We start from the raw sequence: 24,958 nt of genomic DNA on the forward strand, positions 1-24,958 counted from the left end.
GACATGAAATAGTATACATGGAACTAGAAGGGAAACAGGAAAATAAGAAACATAGCAATGTGTAGCAATGCACATGTGTCATAAGAAAATAGATGGCCTGAATTAACAGTACTGTTTATAATATTAGAAATATAATTTTAATCAACTCCATTGAAGATACCTAATGCAAGCTAGGAACATGATGCTAAGGAAGAGTAGTTACTTTAGGTTACTTGTTTTTCTTAATCATTTGCTTTGTTTGGTTTGAAATATGGTATATTTTGTGTTTTTGTGATGTTTCTAATTTTTCAATAAAGTAAAAAGTAAAAATGAAATAAAACAAAAAAGTAGTAATAAAAAATTGACAACGAATAAATAATCACATTGAAGGCAAAAAAAAAAAAACTGCATTGGAGCTTGGTTGAGCTACCCTTCCTTGCTCTGAGTAGACTGCTTCTTTTTCCCACAGGGGAGTTTTCCAACTCAGCCTGCCATGCCAGCGGGGTAGGGGAGCCAGCTCCACATTTTGGGGGCTTTACATACAGTTCTATTCTGTGGTCTTGGTCTTTCCACCCATTTCAGATGGGTGTATGATGTGTGTCTGGTCATGGATGCCCCCCAAAGAGTTGTTTCAGAGAGTTTCTGGCTAATTCGTAGCTGCTTTAGAGGGCTAACTAAATTCCACACCTCCGTAATGCTGCCCTCTTATCCTGGTCTTCTCCTTCATTTTTGAAGGAAACTCTCACCAGATACATAATTCTAGTTTGGGAATTATTTTCTTTTAGCACTTTAAATATTTCCTCCAACTGTTTTCTTTCCTTCATAGTCTCTGATGAGAAATCATCACATAATCCTATTGGGACTCCCATGTATATCAGACCTTTCTTTTCTTTTAAAGTTTTCAGAGCTCTCGCCTTTCCCTTGGCATTCAATAGTTTGACTACAATGTGATGGGGCATGGCTTTCTTCTAAATTACCCTGTTTGGGGTTTGTTGGGCACCTTGAATGTGAATATTCATGTCTTTCATTAAACTTGGGGAATTTTCTCACATTATTTCTTTGAATATTCTTCTGTCTCTTTCCCTCTTTTTTCTCCTTGGTCTCCCATAATGCTTCTTTTGGTTTGTTTGATGGTGCCCATAGGTCTCTTAAGCTCTGTTCACTTTTTCTTACATTTTTTTCTTTGTGCTCCTCAGCCCACATCATTTCAATTGTCTTTTCTTTAAGTTCACTGTTTCCTTCTTCTGCCAACTCTAATCATCTATTGAAGCCCTGATTTCAGTTATCATGGTCTTCACCTCCAGCATTTTTGTTTCATTCCTTTTTCAAATTTCTCTCCCTTTATTGAGGTTTTTAGATTGTTAATCATTTTCCTGATATCCTTTAATTGTTTCTTTGTGGTTTCCTTTTCTCTTTGAGCATATTAAAGATAATTTATTTTAAGTCTTTGTCTGGTATTCCAAAGTCTAGTTTTCTTTGTTAATGGCTTCTGAATTTCTATCTTGTTCATTTAGGTGGGCCATCATTTCCTGTTTCTTTGTTTTCTAATCTTTTGTTGTACACTGTTCATTTTAAATTTTTAAATGTGATAACTGAAATTTATTCCCTTGACTGTCCATCCTTTAAGTTTTTATTCAGCTAGTAATATGACAGAAACTTCCTTCTGTGCCAGAAGCTAACAAAACCAAACCAAGGAACCAATGCAAAAATTTGCCTTTCACAGTCTCTTCAAATTGGCTCTCTATTGGCTGGTGTTCTCGTTCTCCTTAAGAGTTAGGCCTACCTAAAAGGCAGTCTGAGGCAAGACTAGAGGGTCTTCTCCATCTGTTCTGAGCCTGTATCTTGGCTTGTGCTTGTGCTGGAGGTCTTATGAATTGTCTTTTTGCAGGAATTTGAGTATCCCCTCTATTCCCTTGGAAATAGATGTACCCCCTTTCCAGGGTGCTCTATTGTTTATCTAAAAGATGGTAGTCCTTTGCCCCAGGCTGATTTGATTTAGTTGTTTCTTACACTGCTTTAGATGTTACCAAGCTGTTTCTGCCTGCTGATCAAGATATAGAAGGTTTAGCCAAACATGAGTGTCCTGGTTCACCCCTACAGGGTGTCACCCAATAGATTGGCACTGACATTTTTGATAAGGATCACATTGAATATGTTGATTGACTTGGAAAGAATTCCAATATTAACAACAATAAGTCTTCTAATCCATACACATGTGTTTTAGTTTCTATGCTACTTAAAGCAGATATTGTGAAATGGGTTGGCATTAAAAAGTGGGAATTTATTAGCTTACAGTTTGAGGCCATGAGAATGTCAAAATCAAGGCCTCATCAAGGTGATGCTTTTCTGTTGAAACTAGCTTCCAGCAACCCTTGGCTTCTTTGCCACATGACAGCATCTGCTGGCCTTTCCCTTCTCTTCCAGGTTCTATTGATTTTGGCTTCTTGTTTCCATGTCTTTCTCATTCTTTGTTTTAATTATATTCTCTAATAAAGAACTCCAGTGAAACTATTAAGTCTCACCCTGGACAATGCATTAACTGAAGTTACATTGAAATGCCCTGTTTAAACCCACAGGAATGGGTTAGCTTTAAGAACATGATTTTCTGAGGTATATAAAGTTCTTAACAACCACAACACGGAGTATCTTTCCATATATTTAGGTATTTAAATTTGTTCAATGATATTTATAATTTTTGATGTACAGGTCTTGGACTTCTTTGGTTACATTTATTTGTAAGAATGTTATACTTTTTTTGGTATTACCTACAATGCAATTGTTTTATTAATTTCATTTGCATATTGTTCATTGTTAGCATACAGAAATACCACTGAGTTTTATATGTTGCTCTTATATCCCAAAGCCTTGCTGTACTCATTTATTAGCACCTGATCAGGTTATCTGAAAATAGATGTAGTTTTTCTTCTTCCTTTCAAATTTAGGTGCCTTTTATTTCTATTTCTTTCCTAGTTAAAATCTCCGGTACATTGTTGAATAGACATGGTAAGAGCAAACAAACTCATCTTTGTCTGATCATAGGGATAAATTTGTTATTCTTTCATAATGAAGTATGATAATAGTTGTGAGATTTTGTTAATGACCTTTATAAGATTGAGGGAATTCCATTCTTTTTTTAAAATTCAATTTTATTGAGATATATTCACATACCATACAATCATCCATGGTGTACAATCAATTGTTCATAGCACCATCATATGTATGTGCATTCATCACCAAAATCAATTTTTGAACATTTTCATTACCACACACAAAAAAGAATAAGAATAAAAATTAAAGTAAAAAAGAACACATAAAACATTCCATGCCCCCATCCTACTCCACTTTTCATTCATTTTGTCCCCATTTTTATACTCATCTGTCTATACACTGGATAAAGGGAGTGTGAGCTTCAAGGCTTTCACAATTGCACAGTCATGTCATATAAGCTATATAGTTATGCAATCATCTTCAAGAATCAAAGTTGCTGGGTTGTAGTTTGAAAGTTTCAGGTATTTCCTTCTATCTATTCCAATGCACTAAAAACTGAAAAGGGATATCTATATAGCACATAAGAATGTTCTCCAGAGTGACCTCTCAACTCCATTTGAAATCTCGCAGCCACTGAAACTTTGTTTCATTTCACTTCCCCCTTTTGGTCAAGAAGATTTTCTTAATACCATGATGCCAGATCCAGGCTCATCCCCGGGAGTCATGTCCTGTGCAGTGAGGGAGATATACAACCCTTGGAGTGATGTCCCATGTAGGGGAGAGGGCAGTGAGTTCACCTGCCAAGAGGGCTTAGAAAAAGAGAGAGGCCACATCTGAATAACAAACAGGTTCTCTGGGGAAGACTCTTAGGCACAATTATAAGTTGGCTTAGCCTCTCCTTTGCAGTTACAACCTTCATAAGACAAGGCCCAAGATTGAGGACACTCTGCCAAAATTACTCTGGTATGTATTGGGGCTTCACTCTACCTTGTACAAACCAACCAGGTTTCACTCATTATTCAACATTCCATGTAATTATGTTGTTTGAATAAAATGAAAAGTTCAATTATACATTGTCTTACAAAAATATAGATTTTGCATCTAATAAACATCTCTTCCCTGGCATAACACAGAAGTTGAAGCTTTAAAAACACTGCAATTATCTTCCTTTACCCTTTAGTCTGATTTACCTTAGTCCTAGCCAATTCCATTTCATATATCTCTAATTGAAGCCTGATCTCCTTTTTCAGACTCTTTAACATTTGCTGAATGGGGTAATGTTAACATTCATAGCTGCTGGACCACAGCTATGAGTCAGGTGTCACACCAATACCCAAAGATCCAGGGGCTGATCAGGTTATAAACAAAGAACTCAGCATCTCAGAACTTAGACATAACCATTACAACTCAGGAAAAGATGTAAATGCTGTAAGAGCTTACAATCTAGGAACATTTACAATAAGCCTCCCCCTGATAACTTATACTTTCAGACTCAATTCTCAGAGTTTGCACATTATAGTTAGTCCATATTAATGAGGCATTATAATGTTTTATTTTCAGTTATGGTTTATTTCACTCAACATACTGTTCTCAATGTCTATTCACCTCACAACTTCATTCCATCTTGTAGAAGCTCAGCATTTCATTGTATGTATACACCACAGTTTGCCATCCTGTCTATGATTTGATGTACCCTTAGGTCAGCTCCATCCACTGAAAATTATGAATACTGAAACCGTAAACCCCACTCTGCAGATGTCCATCTGTGTCCCTCTTTTCAGTTCTTCCAAGTATATACACAAAAACCAAGTTGCAGAACCATATGGCAAACCCATGCTTAGCTTCCTGTGGAACCACCACACTGCCCTGCAGATGGGCTGGACCATTCTACTTCCTTACCAACAGTGAATAGGTACATCCATCTCTCCACATTTCCTCCAGCACTTGTACCCCTCTGTTTATTTTTAGACAGTTTTATTCACACACCACACATTCCATCCTAAGTAAACAATTAATGGTTCCTTGTATAAACATATAGTTACGCATTCACCACCACTATCTATATAAGGACATTTCCATTTCTTTCCAAAAAGAGAAGAGGTGGAAAAAGTAAAAAGAAAAAAGGAAAAGAAAAAAGTGACAACTAAGAAGCAACAAAAGAAAAAATAAAATTAAAATAAAATACAATAAAAAAAGTCAGAGAGCAACACCAACACCAAGAATCACATGCACCTGCCTTATATCCCCCCTCTTATAGACATTTAGCTTTGGTATATTGCCTTTGTTACAATTAATAGAAGCATAATTCAATGTTACTGTTAACTATAAACTCTAGTTTGCATTGATTGTATTCTTCCCCAATACCACCCCATTTTTAACACCTTGCAAATTTGACATTCATTTGTTCTCTCTGATGTAATAACATATTTGTACATTTGATCACAATCATTGACCATTCTAGGTTTCACTAAATTATACAGTCCCTGTCTTTATCTTCTATCTTTCCTTCTGGTATGTACATGCCCCTAGCCTTCCTCTTTCAACCATACTCACAGTCATCTTTTTCAGTGTATTTACATTACTGTGCCACCATCACCCAATACTGTGCTCCAAACCTCTCTCTCCTGTCTTTTCCTATCTGTCTGTAGGGCCCCCTTAGTATTTCCTATAGAGCAGGTACCTTGTTCACAAATTTTCTCAGTGTCTGTCTGAGAATATTTTAATCTCTCCCTCATTTTTGAAAGACTGTTTTGCTGGATATAAAATTATTGTTTGACAGTTTTTCTCTTTCAGTATCTTAAATATATCACACCACTTCCTTCTTGCCTCCATGGTTTCTACTGAGAAATCCACACAAAGTCTTATCGAGCTTCCCTTATATGTCATGGATCACATTTTTCTTGCTGCTTTCAGAATTCTGTCTTTGTATTTGACATTTGATAATCTGATTATTAAGTGTCTTGGAGTAGGTCTATTCAGATCTATCCTGTTTGGGGTATGCTGTACTTCATAGATCTATAATTTTATGTCTTTCATAAGAGACAGGAAATTTTCAGTGATTCTTTTCTCCATTATTGTTTCTGCCTCTTTTCGCTTCTCTTCTCCTTCTGGGACACCCATAACACATATTTGTGTGCTTCAAGTTGTCATTCAATTCCCTTAGCTGCTGCTCCTACTTTTCCATTCTTTTACCTAACTGTCTTTTGTGTGTAGGATATCAGATGTCCTGTCCTCCAGTTCATGAATCTTTTCTTCTGCATCTTGAAATCTGCTGTTGTATGTCTCCACTGTCTTTTTCATCTCTTATATTGTGCCTTTCATTCCCATATGTACTTCCAATTGTTTTTTTCAGCCTTTTGATTTCTTCCTTTTGTTTGCCTATTCTTCTTTATATCCTTCTTCTCTTTTGCCATATCTTCCCTCAACTCACTGATTTGATTTTTGGATTTATTTAGGAGATTTGTTTGATTAATAATTAGTTGTTTCAATTCCTGTATCTCAGTTGAAGTGTAAGTTTCCTCCTTTGGCTGGGCCGTATCCTCATTTTTCTTAATGTGACTTGTAATTTTTTGTTGTCTAGGCATTTGGTTTCCTTGATTACCCCAATCAGATTTTCTCAGACCAGATGGGCCCAGGTCTCAGGAGGAAGGTGCAAGCAGTGTCAAGTTTCCCTGAGCAGCAGGTTGTCAAAATTTCCTGTGAGGCCTCTAGACTCTTTGCTGTTCCTATCTTGTCCAGCATGAGGCACTTGTCAGCCCAGAGCTCCCCACTAGTGTAAAAAGGTGTGGTTCCTTTAATTCTCATTGGATCCTGTCCTGGCCAGGGGCAAAATGTGTCAGAAGCCAAGCTTAAGCTGTAACTGTTTTTTTTTTTTTTTCCCTGGGCCCTGAGGTCTGAATTCTCTAAGGGATTGCAGCCACTTGGGCCCCACTCCCCTTTTCTTAGGGAAGATACACACTTTAGGGAGTTACCTTCTACACTTGAATTCCTCCTTTGTCTCTCTGACTCTGCTAACTCCACCATTCCATGAATCAGTGCTGACAATTGAAAATGCCCAAGGCCTTCTCTAATGAGCTACTTGCAAGAACAAAAAGGAAAAAGAGAAAAAGACCCTTTTCACCCAGTCCCTGTCAGCTCTGCCCCTCTCTACCAGAGGGACCTCAGATTACTTTCCTACTTGCTCTGGGTTTATCTGGTTTACTTTCCTACTTGCTCTGGGTTCTTGTAGTTTGTATTCATTAGCCCAAATTAGTTAATTAAAACTGCAATTGGAGCTTGATTGAGCTACATTCCCTTACTCTGGGAGGGACTGCTTCTTTCTCCCATAGTGAATTTTTACAACTCAGCTTGCCATGCCAGTGGGGGCAGGGCACCAGTTCTGCAGTTTGGGGAGCTTTACTCACAGTTGCATGCTGTGATCTCAGCCATTCCACCTGTTAATGCTGGTGTACCAGCACAGATATCCCCCAACAGTTGTTCCAGACTATTTACTAGTTGTGTCTGGCTATTTACTAGTTGCTCTAGAGGACTAAGTTCCACACCTCTCTATGCCACCATCTTGCCCCACCTCCAAGGGAATTCAGAGTATTCAGTGTTTTTATCACATAAGGGTGTTGGATTTGTCCTTTGTTTTATTTATGTGGTGTACTGCATTGATTTTAAAGCAATCTTGCATTCCTTAGATGAACCCAACTTAGTTATGGTTTTTACATGTTGCTGGAATTGTTTGCCGGCATTTTGTTAAGAGTTTTCTGCCTATATTCATAAAAGATATTGTTCTCTGGTTTTGTTTTCTTATGATGTATTAGTACAGTGTTCATATCAGGTAATACTGTCCTCAGAAAATCAGATGGGGTATGTTCCCTTCTCCTCTTTCTTCTGGAAGAGTTGCCAAAAATATACTGTCAATATATTTATCTGCATAGATACTTTTATTGGTGTCCATTGTTTCTTCATGTGAATTTGTTTGCTGTCTGTTGCAACAGGTCTGCTGGCAATGAATTCCTTCAGTTTTTGTTTATCTGCAAATGCCTTAATTTCTCCTTCTATAGAGGACACATTGGCTGGACATAGATTTTGTTTTTGGCAGTATTTTTCTTAAAACATTTGGTATATGTCCTCCCATTGCCTTCTAGCCATCATGATGTCTTATAAGAAATCAAATTAACCTTATTGGAAATCACTTCTATATGATGAGTCATCTCTCTCTTGCTCTTTTCAAGATTCTCTTTGTGTCTTTCTAGAGTTCTATTATGATATTTCCAGGTGAAAATAACTTTGATTTTATTCTAATTGGAGTTCATTGAACTTTTAGGTGTATATTAATATTTCCAATAATTTGGGAATTTTTTCCAATTATTTCTTCAAATATTCTTTCTACCCTTATCTGTCTCTCCTCTCTTTCTGGGACTCCCATTATGAGCATATTGGTATGTGCTGTGACACAGGTTTATTTTTAATTCAATTTTATTGAGATATATTCACATACCATAAATCATCCAAAGTGTACAATCAGTTGTTCACAGTACCATCATATAGTTGTGCATTCATCACCCCAATCTGTTTTTGAAAATTTTCCTTGTACCAGAAAAGTGGAAAAAAAGAATAAAAAATAAAAGTAAAAAAGAACACCCAAATAATCCCCCCTCACCCTATTTTTCATTTATTTTTTGTCCCCATTTTTATACACATCCATCCATACACTGGATAAAGGGAGTGTGATTCACAAGGCTTTCACAAAAACACTGTCACCCCTTGTAAGCTACATTGCTATACAATCCTCTTCAAGAGCCAAGGCTACTGGGTTGCAGTTTGGTAGTTTCAGGTATTTACTTCTAGCTATTCCAATACATTAAAACCTAAAATGTGTTATTTATATAGTGCATAAAAATGTCCACCAGAGTGATCTCTCTACTCCATTTGGAATATCTCAACCACTGAAACTTTATTTTGTTTCATATCACATCCCCCTTTTGGTCAAGAACATGTCCTCAATCCCATGATGCCAGGTCCAGTTTCATTCCTGGGAGTCATATCCTGCATTACCAGGGAGACTTACATCCCTGGATGCCAGATCCCATGTAGAGGGGAGAGCAGTGAGTTCACCCACCAAGTTGGGTTAGCTAGAGAGAGAGGGCCACATCTGAGCAACAAAGAGGTACTCAGGGGGAGACTCTTAGGCACAATTATAAGCAGGTTTAGCCTCTCCTTTGCAATAATGAGCTCATAAGGGCAAGTCCCATGATAGAGGGCTTGGCACATCAAACTGCCAGATCTTAATGTTTGTTTGAACATCAGCAACAATTGAGGTGAGGAAGCCAAACACCTCTGCATTTTCCCCCAGCTCCTCAGAGGGGCCCTGCATATATATTTATATTCTCTGTCCCAATTACTTTGGGATGTGTCTCTATTTCACACTAACCTATGCAATCCTACCAGGTCTCACTTCCTATTCAAAGTTCCATGTAATTATGGTATTTGAGAGAACTGTATGAATTAAATTGTTTAGGAAATATAGATCTTACACCAACTAAGCATCTCTTCCCTTGGTCTCATATGGAATTTGAAGTTTTAAAATGTAGTCAGTATTGTCCTTTACCCTTTGGCCCAATTTTCCCTAGTCCTAGCCACATCCGCTTAATTCTAGTTGAAGACTGGACATTTTTTCAGCTTTTTTTTAACAGTTGCTATATGTGCTAATATGGACATTCATATCTGCCAAGTTCTAGCTCTGAGTTTCCAGTGTCACACAGATACCCAAAGTTCCAGGGATCAATCAGGTTATACACAAAGGGATCAGCATCTCAGAATCTGGAGATAGCCATTAAAATTCAGGAATAGATATGACTGCTGTAAGAAATTATAAACTAGGGACCATTACAATAAGCATTCCCCTGAGAAGCTGTGCGCCAAGGTTCAATTCTGAGTTTACACATTGTAGTTAGTCCATATTGGTGTGGCATTATAGTGTTTGCCTTTGTTTCTGGCATAGTTCACTCAAAATGCTGTCTACAGGTTCCCTTCACCTCGTTGCAGTGATACAGGTTTTTGAGGCTCTCTTCATTTTTCTTCATTTTTATTCTTTCCGTTGTGCAGACTGGATTATATCAATTAACATATCTTCAAATTTTTCAGTTCTCTGAGACTCACATCTGCTATGGAGCTCTTCTATTGAATTTTTCATTTTAATTATATTTTCCATGTCCACAATTTCTATTTCATACTACTTTATAATTTCTATGTTTTTTAATTGATATTCTCTATTTGATGAGACATCGTAAATATACTTTAGTTCTTTGGACATGGCTTACTTTACTTAATTCAATATATTTTAATTACCTTATTTAGAGTCTTAGTCTAATATATCCAATGTCTGTGGCTTCCTCAGGAACAATTGCTGTTTTTCCCTTGTATGGGTTATATTCTTTCTTCTTTGCATGATCTGTAATTTTTGCTTGCAACCTGGACTTTTTAAATAATATAATGTGACAACTTTTGAAATCAGATTCTTCCTTCTCCACAGGGTTCTTTTGTTGTTGTTGCTTTGTTCAGTGTCTTTCCTGAACTAATTATTTATTTAAAGCCTGCATTTTTTCATTGTGTGTTGCCACTAAAGTCTCTGCCCAGTTAGGTAAATGGTAGCCTAATGATTTGACCAGGAATTCCTTAAATGCATTGCTCTGGTTTGATAATGCTGCCATTATGCAAAATACCAGAAATGGATTGGCTTTTATAAAGGGGGTTTATTTGGTTACACAGTTACAGTCTTAAGGCCATAAAGTGTCCAAGGTAAGATATCAACAATTGGTACTTTCAGTGGAGGATGGCCAATGGTGTCCAGAAAACCTCTGTTAGCTGGGAAGGCACATGGCTGGCATCTGCTCTGGAGTTATGGCTTCCAAATGTCTTTCTCTAAAATATCAGTGTCAGCTTCCATCAGCCATCTTCAAAATGCATCTCTCAGCCGCAGCTCTCTTCTCCTGTGCATGCCTCAAAATGTGTCTCTTGGCTGCAGCTCTCACCAAAATGTCACTCTCAGTTGCTTGGAGGTCCTCTGTCTGTGAACTCTTTTACACAACTCCAGTGATCCAATTAACACCCACCCTGAATGGGCAGAGTAATACCTCCATAGAAATTATTTAATCAAATGTTTCACTCACAGTTGATGGAGGCACATCTAAATGGCAACACTCAATCAAAGGATTTAAACCTAATCAACACTAATATGTCTGCTCCCACAACATTGCATCAAAGATAATGGTATTTTGGGGGACATAATACATTCAAACTGGCACATGCATGGTACCAACAAGCCTCCCAGTCTTGCCAAGAGTCTTTTCTCTCCCCTAATTCTTTAAAGATATTTAAAATAATTTCTTTACATCTTGGTCTTCTGAATCCAACACCTGTGACCATTCATATGTGTTGGGGCACACATTTAACACTCAGGCAGTTCATGACTATGCCTTAACACTCACTTCCTGCTTGTGCAGAGAATCCCAGTCAGTAAAGGTGAAAGCTTAAGGCCTTCTCAAGTATTCTTTGAGTATGTTCACCACCCTGAGAATGCATACATCCCTATGTATGTATGTGGCTTATATTCTGAGGAATATTTTGGTTTTGCAAAGCTCCTATGGAGAGCTCATTCTTCAGCTTTTTCTTTTGAAAGTTTTAGTCAGACTATTTTTTTCTAAAACTGCTATCCATCACTTCAGACAACCATGACGTTAAAACATTTGCCAGTAAACACTTTCAACAAATGTCCCCCTCATAAGGAAAGATTTTTAGAACTGGGTTAGCTCTAAGTCAGATTAAATAAAGACAAACCTTTTGAATTGGGTCTTCCAGAGAACTACCAGACAAGTCAAATATTGAAAGTTCTTTGTGAAGGAGCCTTTAAAAAGTGTTACCATGCTGATCCCTTTGTGTATAACCTGATCAATCCCTGGAACTTTGGGTTTCTGTGTGACACCTGAAACTCAGATCTAGAGCTTGGCAGATATGAATGTCAATATTAATGCATACAGCAACTGTTTAAAAAGCTGAAAAAGAGCACAGACTTCAATTAGAGATATGAGTGAAGCATATCTAGTTAGGACTAGGGCAAATCAGGCCAAGGGTAAAGGACAATACTGACTGTGTTTTAAAACTTCAACTTCCATGTGATACCAAGGGAAGATATGTTTACTTGGTGCAGGATCTATATTTCCTAAATAATTTACTCATACAGTTTGTTCAAATACCATAATTACATGGAACATTGAATAGGAAGTGAGACCTGGTAGATTTGTATATGTTAGTGTGAAATAGCAACACATGCCAAAGTAATTTGGGCAAAGAATAAAAATATATATGCAGGGCCCCCCCTAAGAAGCTGGGGCAAAATGTGGAAATATTGGACTTCCTCACCTGTATTATTGCTGATGTTCTCACAATATTGAGTGCTGGCAGTTTGGCATGCCAAGCCTTCTATCTTGGGCCTTGCCCTTATGAAGCTTGTTACTGCAAAGGAGACACTAAACCTGTTTATAATTGTTCCTAAGTGTCTCCCTGAGTACCTCTTTGTTGCTCAGATGTGGCCCTCTCTCTCTAGCTAACCCAACTTGGCAGGTGAACTCAGTGCCCTCCCCCTTATGTGGGATTTGACTCCCAGGGGTATAAATCTCCCTGGCAATGCAGGATATGACTCCCGAGGATGAATCTGGACCTGACATCATGGGATTGAGTACATCTTCTATACCAAAAGGGGGATGCAAAATGAAACAAAATAAAGTTTCAGTGGCTGAGAGATTCCAAATGGAGTCAATAGGTCACTCTGGTTGACATTCTTATGCACTATATAGATAACCCTATTTAGGTTTTAATGCATTGGAATAGCTAGAAGTAAATACCTGAAACTATCAAACTGCAACCCAGTAACCTTGACTCTTGAAGATGATTGTACAGCAATGTAGCTTACAAGGGGTGACAGTATGATTGTGAAAGCCATGTGGATCACACTCCCTTTATCCAGTGTATGGGTGGATGAGTAGAAAAATGGGAACCAAAACTAACTGAAAAATAGGGTGGGGGGAATGATTTGGGTGTTCTTTTTTACTTTTATTTTTTATTCTTATTTTTACTTTTTCTGGTATAAGAATATGTTCAAAAAATAGATTGGGGTGATGAATGCACAACTATATGATGGAGCTATTAACAGCTGATTGTACACCATGGATGATTATATGATATGTGACTATCTCTCAATAAAACTGAATTTTTTAAAAAAGAGTTCTTCCTCCATTCTATTCTCTTCAATTCCAGATATGCGGGCCATTATTTTCAAGATTTCTGCTGAGCTGGGGAGTATGAGATGGGAATAGGTTCAGATGAAATGCCACAAAACTCATTGTTCTTACAGATATTCCTCCAATTTTTATGAATGAGCACTCCCTTTATTTCTACAAGTCTTTGGTTAATTTCCAAGGTCACAAAAATGTTGATTCTGAAATTTTTGCCAGTTTTTTTGTGGCTTTTATGGAGGGATGATTTTTGTTTATGTCCTCACTCTGTCATTTTCACTGACATTACTCCCCTCCTTTCTTTTGTTTGAAATAAATTTATAGTGTAACAAATCAATTCCACTGTTAGTTTTTCTAAAAATATTCGTTTTCAGTATTTTTAAAATGATTGACAGGAAATACAATATGTATCTTTAAGTTATCCCAATGTAGTAAATGTGATCATTGATTTCCTTCTCAGCATAAGAAATATAGGAACCTTGTTACAGAGTAGTTACATTTACCCCTCCCCATCACTTGTGTATTTTTCTCAAATATATTACTCTATGCACATTGTAACACTTATATAGTGTTATAATTTAGTTTTAAACATCCATAGGTCTTTTTAAAATTAATAGTAATATAGAAAATTTAGATACCTTATATTCTACTTAGCCACATATTTATTAACCATTTCTTGAGCCCTTCATTGTTTACTGCTTATGTCAGTTTTCATCTCATGACATGTCTTTTCAGACTGAAGGACCTGCTTTTGCAATTCTCGTAGTTCAGGTGTGCTAGCAATAATTCTGTTTATTGTTATCTGAAAATATTTTAATTTCACTTTCAATTTTGAGGTATAGTTTTCTTGAATATAGAATAATTGGTTGACTGTTTTTTTCTTTCTGCAGTTTGAAAATGTTGTTCCAGGTCTTCTGGTCTTCATAGTTTCTCATGAGAAGACAACTGATAATTTTATCAATATTCCTCTGTATGAAATGTTTTTTCCTACTGTTTTCAAGATTTTATCTTTATATTTTAGATCCAGCAGTGCTACTATGTTGTATCTCAGTGTGAACTGCTTTGGTTTTAATCCTACTTGGTGTTAATTGTGCTCCATGGAAATGTAGGTTAGGAATTTTCACAAAATTGTGGAAATTAGGGCAACTATTACTTCAAATATTCCTTCTGCTTCTTTCTTTTTGTCCTCGCCATCTAGGACCCCAATTGCTCATAGGTTGGAACATTTGATGTTGTCCCACAATTCTCAGGCTTTATTTTTCTTCAGGCTTTCATTCTTCTATTCACTGCTTCTTCCTTATGGCCTTTAAAACCTGCAGTTGTGCCATCTAGCAATTTTTGTTGTTTTGGTTGTTAACTTTACATTCTAATGTTCATTTGGTCTTTTTATCTTTGCCCTTTCTCTGTTAAGATTTATTATGTGCCCAATCCTCAAAGCCATCTTTTCCTTTACTTCAATCAACATATTTAAAATAACTGCTTTGAGGTCTTAATCTTCAAAATCTAACTTATGTAATCAATTATAGTCTATTGCTATTGACTTCTCTTTTTACTGTTTATGGTTACTACTTTATTTCCTTTGATGCCTAATAAATTTTTGTTGAAAACTGGCATTGTTAATACATTGTATATACACTGGAATTAGTTTCTTTTTCTTGTGTGTATTGTTTTACTGTTCTCATAGGCAGTTACCCTCTCTGAAATAAAACTATAAAACCTGTCTTCCTCATATTGTGTAGCAGCTGATGCCACTGCTCAGATTATTTACTTTCAGCTGCTTCTTTTATTGTGATGCTATGAGGTCTCCCCTGTGCCTGTGTAGTTTAATGTTCAGCCAAGAATTTGGTCAGAGTATATAGTCAGATTTAGTACAAATTCAAGGTTGTAACTTGCTCAATGGCACAGCAGGCCTGCAAATCTCATGAGTAGCAGAACTGCATTTAACTTGGACAGTAAAAGGCAGGTGACTTACTGGTGGGAAGTGTCAGGAGGTAGAATTCAGGCCTGTTAGAGTAACTTGAAAATTAGTGGAAGAACTAAGGAAGAAAGAAAACAACAGAGAGATTGTCAAACTGAATAAAAATTTATGTTGCATCTCCTGACCTTAGGGATCAATCCTTCAATATATCACCATTTAATGTGATGATAGATGAGATTATTTTGTAAATATTCTTTAGCAGATGAGGAAGTCACTTACCATTCCTAGTTTATAGCGAGTTTTTATCAGGAAAAGCTATTAAATTTTGTCAAGTGATTTTTACCTACTACTAGTATGACTTTTCTTCTTTATTTGGATAATATGGATAATTTCCTTGAGTGTTTTACAACCCTGAACATCCTTGAGCTCCTGAGAGCCCCTTGGGATAAACCACATTAGGTCATGACATATTATCCTTGTCTTGGATACCAGACCTGCTGTAAAAATGTATCACAGACTAATTGGCTTAAAATAAAGGAATTTATTGAATCACAGTTTGGGAAGCCAGAAGTCCAAAATCAAGATGTCAGCAAAGCCATGCTTTTTCAGAAGAATGTAACATTCTAGTGATGGCTTGCCAAAAATGCATAAATCAATCTCTGACTCCATCCCATAGCCATCTCCATCTCTTGTTTGTCTTCTTCTGTCTCCTATGCCTTGCTGTGTCCAAATTTCCTCTGCTTACAGGGACTCCAGTCATATTGTTTTAAGGCCCTCACTGATTCAGTTTGGCCTCATTTTAATAGGATCAGCAAAGATCTTAATTTACAACAGTTTATGGCCACAGCACCAGTGGTTAAGACTTGAACATGTCTTTGTGGGAGACAGGATTCAACACATAACAGTTTTCTATATATTGCTGGATTTGATAATATATTCTGAGAGTACTTGCATCTATGCACATCAATGACATTTGTTCTGTAAATCTCTTATCTTGTAAAGTCCTTGTCAGGTTTTCCTATCAGGATTATGCTGACCTCATAAAATTGATTAGGGGGTGATTCCTCCTTCTCATTATATGAAACAGTTTGTGTAAAATTGATAATGTTTCTCACTTAAATATTTGACAGATTTCAAAAGTGAACACATTTGGATCTGGATTTTTTTATGGAGAGGTTTTAAAACATGAATATAGTAAGTTTAATAGGTAAAGAGCAATTTATATTTTCTATTTCTTCTTGTGTTAATTATGATTTCTTCTTGCATGTTTTCTGAAATTATTATAAATTTTTGAATTTATTGGCATATATTTGGTAATAATACCCCCATTTATCCTTTTATTGTCTATAATATCTATAGTGATGTCAATTCTTTCATTTCTTATATTAATAATTTTAATTTTATTTATAGACTAATTAGGGCTTTATCAGTTTTATTAGTTTTTTCATGGACCCAAGTACAGTCTTTATTTTTTTTTTTGTTGTATGATCTTACTGCATCATATTTTTATTGATTTGTTGTACCAATCTTTCATTTAATTTGCTTTTCTTTTTCTATTTTTTTTAGGAGAAGATTTAGTTTATTTGTATTAATGCAATAAATTTCCTTCTAGACACTGCTTTTACTGCATCCTACATATCTTTACATGTTGTTTTTGTTATTATTCATTACAAAAGATTTTTAATTTCCCTTTTGATTTCTCTTTGGTCCTTTGAGCTTCTTAAAATAGTTCAATTTCCCAGTAAGTGGTGATTTTCAAGATATGTCAATGGTACCGAGACCAATTTAATTCTGCTGGGCTCAGAGATATTGTCTATACTATTTCAATTCTTTTAAATATATTGAAACTTTTTGTCCTAGCCTATGATCTATCAGCAGAATATTCCATGTGCACTTGAAGAAAATGTGTGTCCTGTAGTTATTAGGTATTAAAGTTCTTTAAATATATAAGTTGAGTTTTTTGATAGAGTTTTGTGATTTTCAAGTCTTCTACATATTTACTGAATTTTTTCTACTTGCTCTATCAATTACTGTCAGCAGCACATCAAAATATCCAAATATTATTGTAGGCTGTCACCTTTACTTTTGTTACGTTTTTCAGCATTTATTTTGAAGGTTTAGTATTATGTGTCATACATTTAGAATTGCTGTTACTTCTTGAAGACTGAAGTTTATTATTAATATGAAAGACCCTCTTTATATTTGGAATACTCCTTGTCTTTAAGTCTTTTTGTCTGATATTAATAGAGCCACACAGGCTGGTAAATATTTTCAATTATTTTACATTCAGTCTATTGGTCTTTATTATTAAATTTCATCTCTTGTGAAAAAAAGGAGGAGTGGAATTGGGTGTTTCTTTGTATCCAAGATGACAATCTCTAATTTCAAATGCATTTTTGTCCCCTTATATTCTATGTAGTTAAGTGATATGGATGAGTTTAATTCTACTGTTTTGTTATTAGTTTTCAAATTTTCCCACCTGAGCTTTTTTATTTCTGTTTCTTCTTTCCTCTCTTATTTGGGTTACTAATGTATTTTTTAGTTTACATCTCTCCTCTATTGCCTTTTTGGTATACCTTTTTGAATTATGTTCTTTGTGATTGAAAATCAATAGCATACTGCTTATGTATTATAATAAGTGTAATAACAGATAAAATGGATGAACTCTTTGGAAATTACATTTTTTTGTAAAATTGACTCAAGAAGAAATAGAAAATATAAGTTGCCCTGATCTATTAAAAAATTTGAATTTGATTTAAAGATACTCCCTAAAAGAAGACCTTTGAAACAGAGTGTTTCCCTGAAGAATTTTCTTAGAGATGATAAGCCCTTTAGGGGTTTATCTCCTATACTTGACTTCTTCCTTTTTCTCTCTATCTTAACTCCACCTTTGCCTGGGTCAACACTGACAATTGAAAATGCCTGAGGCTTTCTCTAAGGAACTATTTAGAGAAAAAAAAGGAAAAAGGAAAGAAATTCCCTTTTTCAGATCCAGTCCCTAACCCCCCAGTTAGCAGTCAAGAACCAGTGTTGGTGCCTGGTTCTAAGTGCCTCTTTTCTTGGCACACAAACCTTTTTCAGGATTCTGAGCTCAGCCAACTCCAAAATCCTTTGTTTTTAATTATTTCTGTATTTTTTTCCATCAGCCCCACCTCCTCTCTGCCAGGAAAAACCACAAAGTTCTTTTCCTTCTTGCTCCAGGTTTATCTGTGCCCATTGCTTATATTCAGTAGTCCATATTCTTAAACTAAAACCACATTTGGCTCTTGGTTGAGCTACCTTCCCTTCCTGCTAGTAGACTGCTTCTTTTTCCCACAGGGAAGTGTTTCAGCTCAGCCTGCCACACCAGTGGGGGAGGGGTACCACCTCTGCAGTTTGGGGAGCTTTACTTACAATTCCTATGCTGTGATCTCAGCTCTTCCACCCACTCCAGACTGGTGTATTATGTGTGTCCACTCACAGATGCCCACCAACAGTTGTTCCAGACTATTTACTGTTTGTTCCTGGCTATATGCTAGTGGTTCCAGAGGACTAACTAAATTCCACCACTCCCTATGCTGCCATCTTGCCTCACCTCTCCTTTCCATTTTGATTCACTTTAGTTCATAGCCAGTGCATTAAGGCAAATATAATGGAAGTAATAAATTTTTGATAGAAAATATAAAACTCATTTTATTTGAAGATAATATAATTAATTTTCTATGTGAAAACTTAAAAATGCACAAAAGGAAAATTTTACTTATATTAATAATTAAATTTAGCAAGTTTGCAGGCTAAAAGGCCAATATAATATAAAAAATTAAATTGTATTTCTATATACTAGCATCAAACTATTAGAAAATTTAATAGTTTACATCTATAATAGAAGGAAAAAATATTATCACTGGAAAGATATGAAAATCCTCTACACTATAAATTTCAAAGCATTGTTTAGAGAAGTTAAGGTAGATTAAATAAATGAAGAGATATTGCATGTTCTTTGGAAGAGTAAAATGAAATTGTCATTTTACCCAAATTAATCTATAGACTCATTGGACTCCCTAAAATAACCACAGCAGGCTGCTTGTAAAAATTGAAAAGATAGTTCTAAAACTTACATGGAAATGCAAATGATGTAGAATAGTATAAATAATTTTTTAAAATGAAGTCACTTACACTACCTCATTTCAAGACTTACTATAAAGCTAGAATAATCAAGAGAGTGATTAGTGGCATAAGAACAGAGAAATGGATCAATACTTATTGGTATGAAATAATATTAACCATAACCCCTACCTCACACCATATACAAAAATTAATTTGAAATAGATCATGGACCTAAACATAAAATGTAAAACTAAAACTATTCTAGATAAAATATACAGAATATCTTTGTGACTTTGGCATAGGCCAATATTCTTCAGATAGGGCATAAAGCACATTAAGAATAAAATTGAAGAGTTAATAAACAGGATTCCATTAAAATTTAAAACTTCTGTTCTTTTAACCATGCTATTAAGGTATGAAAACACAAGCCAGAGGCAGAGAATATATTGGCAAGAAACATATATGACAAAGTCTTGTATCCATAATATACAAAGAATCTTAAAATTAAGAAAAGACAGAAAACCCAATTAAAAATGGGTAAAACCTTGAATATTTTCTAAAAGAATATATCCAAATGTCAATAAATATATGAAACAATGTTCAATGCCATAGGTCATGAAAGTATGTGACTTTAGAAATCACAATAAGATTAAGTTAAACATGCACCTGCTGTATCATCCAGAATTTCCACCACTATTTATCCTAGAGGTATGAAAATATATATCCACAAAAACAAACCAAAACAAAGAAGTATACATGAATGTTCAGTGCTGCTTTATTCATTGTACCCCAAACTGGAAATATCCCAAATGTCCATCAATTAGTGGAAGGATAAACAAATATTTTTGCAATGGAATAATATTTACAATAAAAATTGTTTAAACTACTGATAAAACCAAAAATATGGATGAATTCACAGCCACTATGATTAGCAAAAGCAGCCGGACATGCAAATGTAGGTCCTATATGATTCCATTTATGTGAAATGCTGGAACAGCTAACACCAATCTATAGTAATAGATATCTAGTCATTTTTGGAGGTGGATGGCATTGACTTGAAAGGGACATGAGGAAACTTTCTGCAGTCTTTGTGTTGCTGTTCTATATGGTTATTAGGGTAGTGATTCCATAGTTGTAAAAATTTGTGAAACCTTGTCCAAAGGTATACTTGAAATTGTGTTTTTATATGCATGTAAATTATATTTCAATAAGGTAGATATCTATAAAATATGAACATAATGATGGATCAAAACAAACATTATAACCATGTGCTGTTGGGTTATAACATATTTAGAAATAAGCCATATATATTCAATCACACATAAGTAGAGGACTGTAAATGGACTTATACTGTGGTATGATTCTTACATTACACATGAGTAGTAGATCTCACAGTTAATCATAACTGATAATATTTCCTTATTATTTTTAATATCTGTAAGATATGTAGTAATACTATTTTATTCTAAATATTGGTAATTTTTGCTTATGTGTCTCATTCTCTCATCTGTGTGTATATCTATGTCTTGCTAGAGATTTATAGATTTTATTAAATTTTGCAAAGAACCAACTTTTGCCTTGTCAATTTTTTCTATGACTTTCAATTTTCTCTTTAATTGATTTTTGCTCTACTCTTTATTATTTAAAGTAGCAAATAATTTACTCTTCTTTTGTAAGCTTCTCAATGTGGAAGCTGAGATGACTGATTTTACCCTTTCTTTTTTCCTAATATAGACATTTATGACTAATTTCTGCTAAATACTGCTTTAGTTGAACTGATAGTTTTTATATGCTGTATTTTCAATATATTTAATCCACAATGTTTTAATTTCCCTTGTGATTTCTTCTTTGGCTCATGAGTTATTTAGATATTTCTTCTTTGATTTCCAATCATTTTGTGGGAATTTTCCCAATATCTTATTTTTATTGATTTCTAATTTAACTGTTGTTGGAGAAAATAGTCTGTAGGATTTTCTTCATTTGAAATTACTGAGATATATTTTTTGCTCCAGAGTACAATCTATGTTGTTGAATATTGAATGTGCAGTTGAAAAGAATGTGCATTATGCAGATTGAGTATAGTGTTCTGTAAATGGCAATTACATCAAGTTAGTTGATAGTGTTATTCCTAGTTTGTATTTCTTTATTATTTTATGTCTAGTTTTTCTTTATTTTACTGAGAGACAAATATTAAAATTGCCAATAGTGGTTGGAGATTTCTTCAATAATTCTTATTTAAATTAAAAGTTGCTTCATGTGTTTTGAAGCTGTGTTACTAGGGGAAATCTCATTTATGATTGCAATATCTTACTGTCAATTTTATCCATTTATTGTTTTAAATGGCATTCTTCATCTCTGGTAATATTTTTTGCCTTGAAGTTTACTTTGTCTAATATTAATATTGCCACATTACCTTTCTTATAGCTATGTCTGCACAATATATCATTTCCATAATTTTTTTCATTTTTAACCTGTATGTGCCTTCATATTTAAAGGCTACCTCTTTTAGATAGCTGATATACTTGCTTTTTAGTCCTACTCTGAAAATCTCTGCATTTGAACTGATGAATTTTGTCCAATTAAATTGTATGTAATAATTGATACGTTACTAGAGAAATTGGGGCCATCTTCTACCCAAGATTTTACTTTCTACCTGTACCCAAGAATATATCTTTTCTTAGGTCTTTGGGTTCTTGCTTCATTACCCATCATCTTTTTCTTCTGCATCTTCAAGCTATCTTTCCTGAATATTTTCAGTTACATGTAAGAATGTTTAACTGATTGATTTTTGCTTTGAAGAAAAGCTCACTATCGTCACATGTCTATCTGCATTGAAACTCCCTATTTCTCATTGCTGCACAGAATCAACAAATATCCATTTTAATAACATTCTGTGGCAAGTTAGTGATGATTCCTGCTTATTTTGCCATGTAATGCTTACTTCATATCTCTATCACATTCTCACTGCTTTTGTTTATGTCCTGATATTTTGTGTCACCTATTCATACTACCATCTCTCCTAATAGGAAGTGATAACCTTCCTTCTGTCCTAGTGTAATTCTTCCAAATATTTGTATATTTACTTCCTCAGGGACCTTCCATTATTATTTGTAACCTTCCTTTTCTATATCTTTAAGCTCTTCCACTCTACTGGCTTGCACTTTTAATGCATAAGCATCTATCTCAGCTTAAACATAACTTCAGATTTTTCAATATTCATTAGATTGTGATAGAAATATGTCATCTTTCAGCATTACCTAAATTTCACTGCTTCATATTGTCAACCACATTGCATTTGCATACCAGGACCAATTGCCCCCACCTCTCCAAAAATTCTTATGCAAGTATCTCTTAAAATCACCAGGCATTCTTCTTCACTCAAAGTTCATTTCTCATGTCTTTGAGTGAAGTTCATTCAACTTCACTCAAAGACATTTAAATACTTAACACTACCATTGCAGCCACTATCCTTTATTCAAGCATGCCTTTGTTCATACTCTTCCTAAAGCTAAAAACCCTTGAGATTAAAAATTGGCTTGATTTCCTAAAAATTCTCAGTCCACCAACATCATAGTGATCTATTTGACAAAGCATGAAAAATGCTTATTTCCCCAAATCTCAGTGACAATTTGTCAATTGAGAACTAAGAAAGCACTATTTGTGCCTGTTTTGTTTTCCATGACCCTCTTGAAAATTGTTCCTTCATCTTCATCTCCTGCTGTCAATTCTCATGTTCATGTGACTCATCCATGACTCAGTGAGACACTGGGCCATTCAGGTCAGCCTGATATGGTGTGGTCCTGCATGGTATCCTTGAATAGCTTACTCTCCATACAAAGAAAACAAACAAACAAACAAATAAATAAACAACTCATGAAAATAGATACCTTTGAGATACCTCTGCAACTTAAAAATAATTTCCTTAACCCATGTTTTCATCTTGATGTTGACCAATATGTTCTAGGAAATTTATTCTGTATATCTCTCTCTTCTTTTTTAATTACCATATGTTATTCATCTCTTTGCAATCTGTTTTCTGTCTCCACTATTCCACTATGATTGCTTTCTCTATAATCACCAGTGATAGAGGAAGAGTGATCTATAGGTGGTTGCAGGGGGACTGAGAAAGAGAGTGAGATCCAAGGAGAAGGGGACATGGGGGTAGTGGTGGGCAGGAAAGAAAAGAAGTCTCCAGTACAGGTGCAGTTGGGACAAGAGTAGAGAAGTTGGAAGCTAAGCACAGAGGGGGGGAGTGTAGGCAGCTGGAGAAGACCCGGGCTCATCTGCACTTGCCCTCTAGCTTGCCCTCTACCTTAGGGCTGTGGGTACCAATCAATGGTTGCCATAACAGAGTTTAACATCATTGTGTGTGTGGTGCCCCTGCTGCCTGGGCTGTTGATTGGAGGAAACCCCATGTCTGTGGAGAGGCTATAGCCTGTGAGCAGCGAGATCCAGGGACAGAGTCTCAGCCTTGCCACTGCCACAACCCAGAGACTGCTGAGCCCCATCTGTCTGTCGCCACCTACTCCAGATACAGAACATCCAGTCATAGATAAAAATGATCTGGTGCTGAAAGGCAAACTGGCTGAGCAGGCTGAGTGATATTTTGACATGGCAGCCTTCATGAAGTCTGTAACTGAGCAAGGAGCTGAATTATCCAATGAGGAGAGGAAACTTCTCTCAGTTGCTTTAAAAATGTTGTAGGAGCTCATAGGTCATCTTGGAGGGTCATCTCAAGTATTGAGCAAAAGACAGAAGGTGCTGAGAAAAAACAGCAGATGGCATGAGAATATAGACAGAAAATTGAGACAGAGCTAAGAGATATCTGCATTGATGCACTGTCTCTTTTGGAAAAGTTCTTGATCCTCAATGCCTCACAAACAGCAAAGTCTTCTTGAAATTGTTACTTGGCTGAGGTTGCTGCTGGTGATGACAAGAAAGGGATTGTGGATCAGCCACAACAAGCATATCAAGAATCATTTGAAATCAGCAAAAAGAAAGTGCAACCAAAGCATCCTATCAGATTGGGTCTAGCCCTTAAATTTTCTGTGTTCTATTATGAGATTCTGAACTCCCTGGAGAAAGCCTGCTCTCTTGCAAAGACAGCTTTTGATGAAGCCATTGCTGAACTTGATACATTAAGTGAAGAGTCATACAAAGACAACATGCTAATAATGCAATTACTGAGGGACAACTTGATATTGCAGACATGGGATACTCAAGGAGGCGAAGGTGAAGAAGGAGGGGAAAATTAACTGGCCTTTCAATTATTGCCTGCCTCATTCTAAACTTTACACTGTAGGATATTTTTCATCCATGCTGTCCCACAAATAGTTTTCTGTTTGCAATTTATGACAGGTTTATGCTGCTTTTATTTGAAATTCTGTATTTCCCATGTGGTTTTTATGTTTAATATTAGGGGAGTAGAGCCAATTAACATTAGAGAGTTACCTGTTTTCATCTTGAGGTGGCCAATATGTGGAAGTGGAGTTTTTATACAAATTATCAATGTTTGGCATAATACTTTTGGTACATTGTGGCTTCACAAAGGCCAGTGTTAAAAGTGCTCCCATGTCTAAGCAAAGAAAACTGCCTACATATTGGTTTGTCCTAGTGGGGGATAAAAAGGATAATTGGTTCCAGTCACAAGTGTGGTTATTGTGGGTACTTTAAGGTTTGGAGCACTTTCAAGGCTGTGGCAGAAAAG

General features: G+C 35.6%; 1 protein-coding gene and 1 pseudogene across 1 annotated transcript in view; both read left to right on the plus strand.

Annotated features, from left to right (window-relative positions):
* The window catches only part of LOC119523269, a 69,132-nt pseudogene extending 44,626 nt beyond the window's left edge, over positions 1 to 24,506 (plus strand).
* Positions 1 to 24,958, plus strand: part of HTR2C (5-hydroxytryptamine receptor 2C) — a 433,564-nt gene that overhangs the window by 386,091 nt on the left and 22,515 nt on the right. The window lies entirely within an intron of this gene.

Source organism: Choloepus didactylus, chromosome X (genome assembly GCF_015220235.1).
Source record: "Choloepus didactylus isolate mChoDid1 chromosome X, mChoDid1.pri, whole genome shotgun sequence".
Classification (NCBI taxonomy): Eukaryota; Metazoa; Chordata; class Mammalia; order Pilosa; family Megalonychidae; genus Choloepus; species Choloepus didactylus.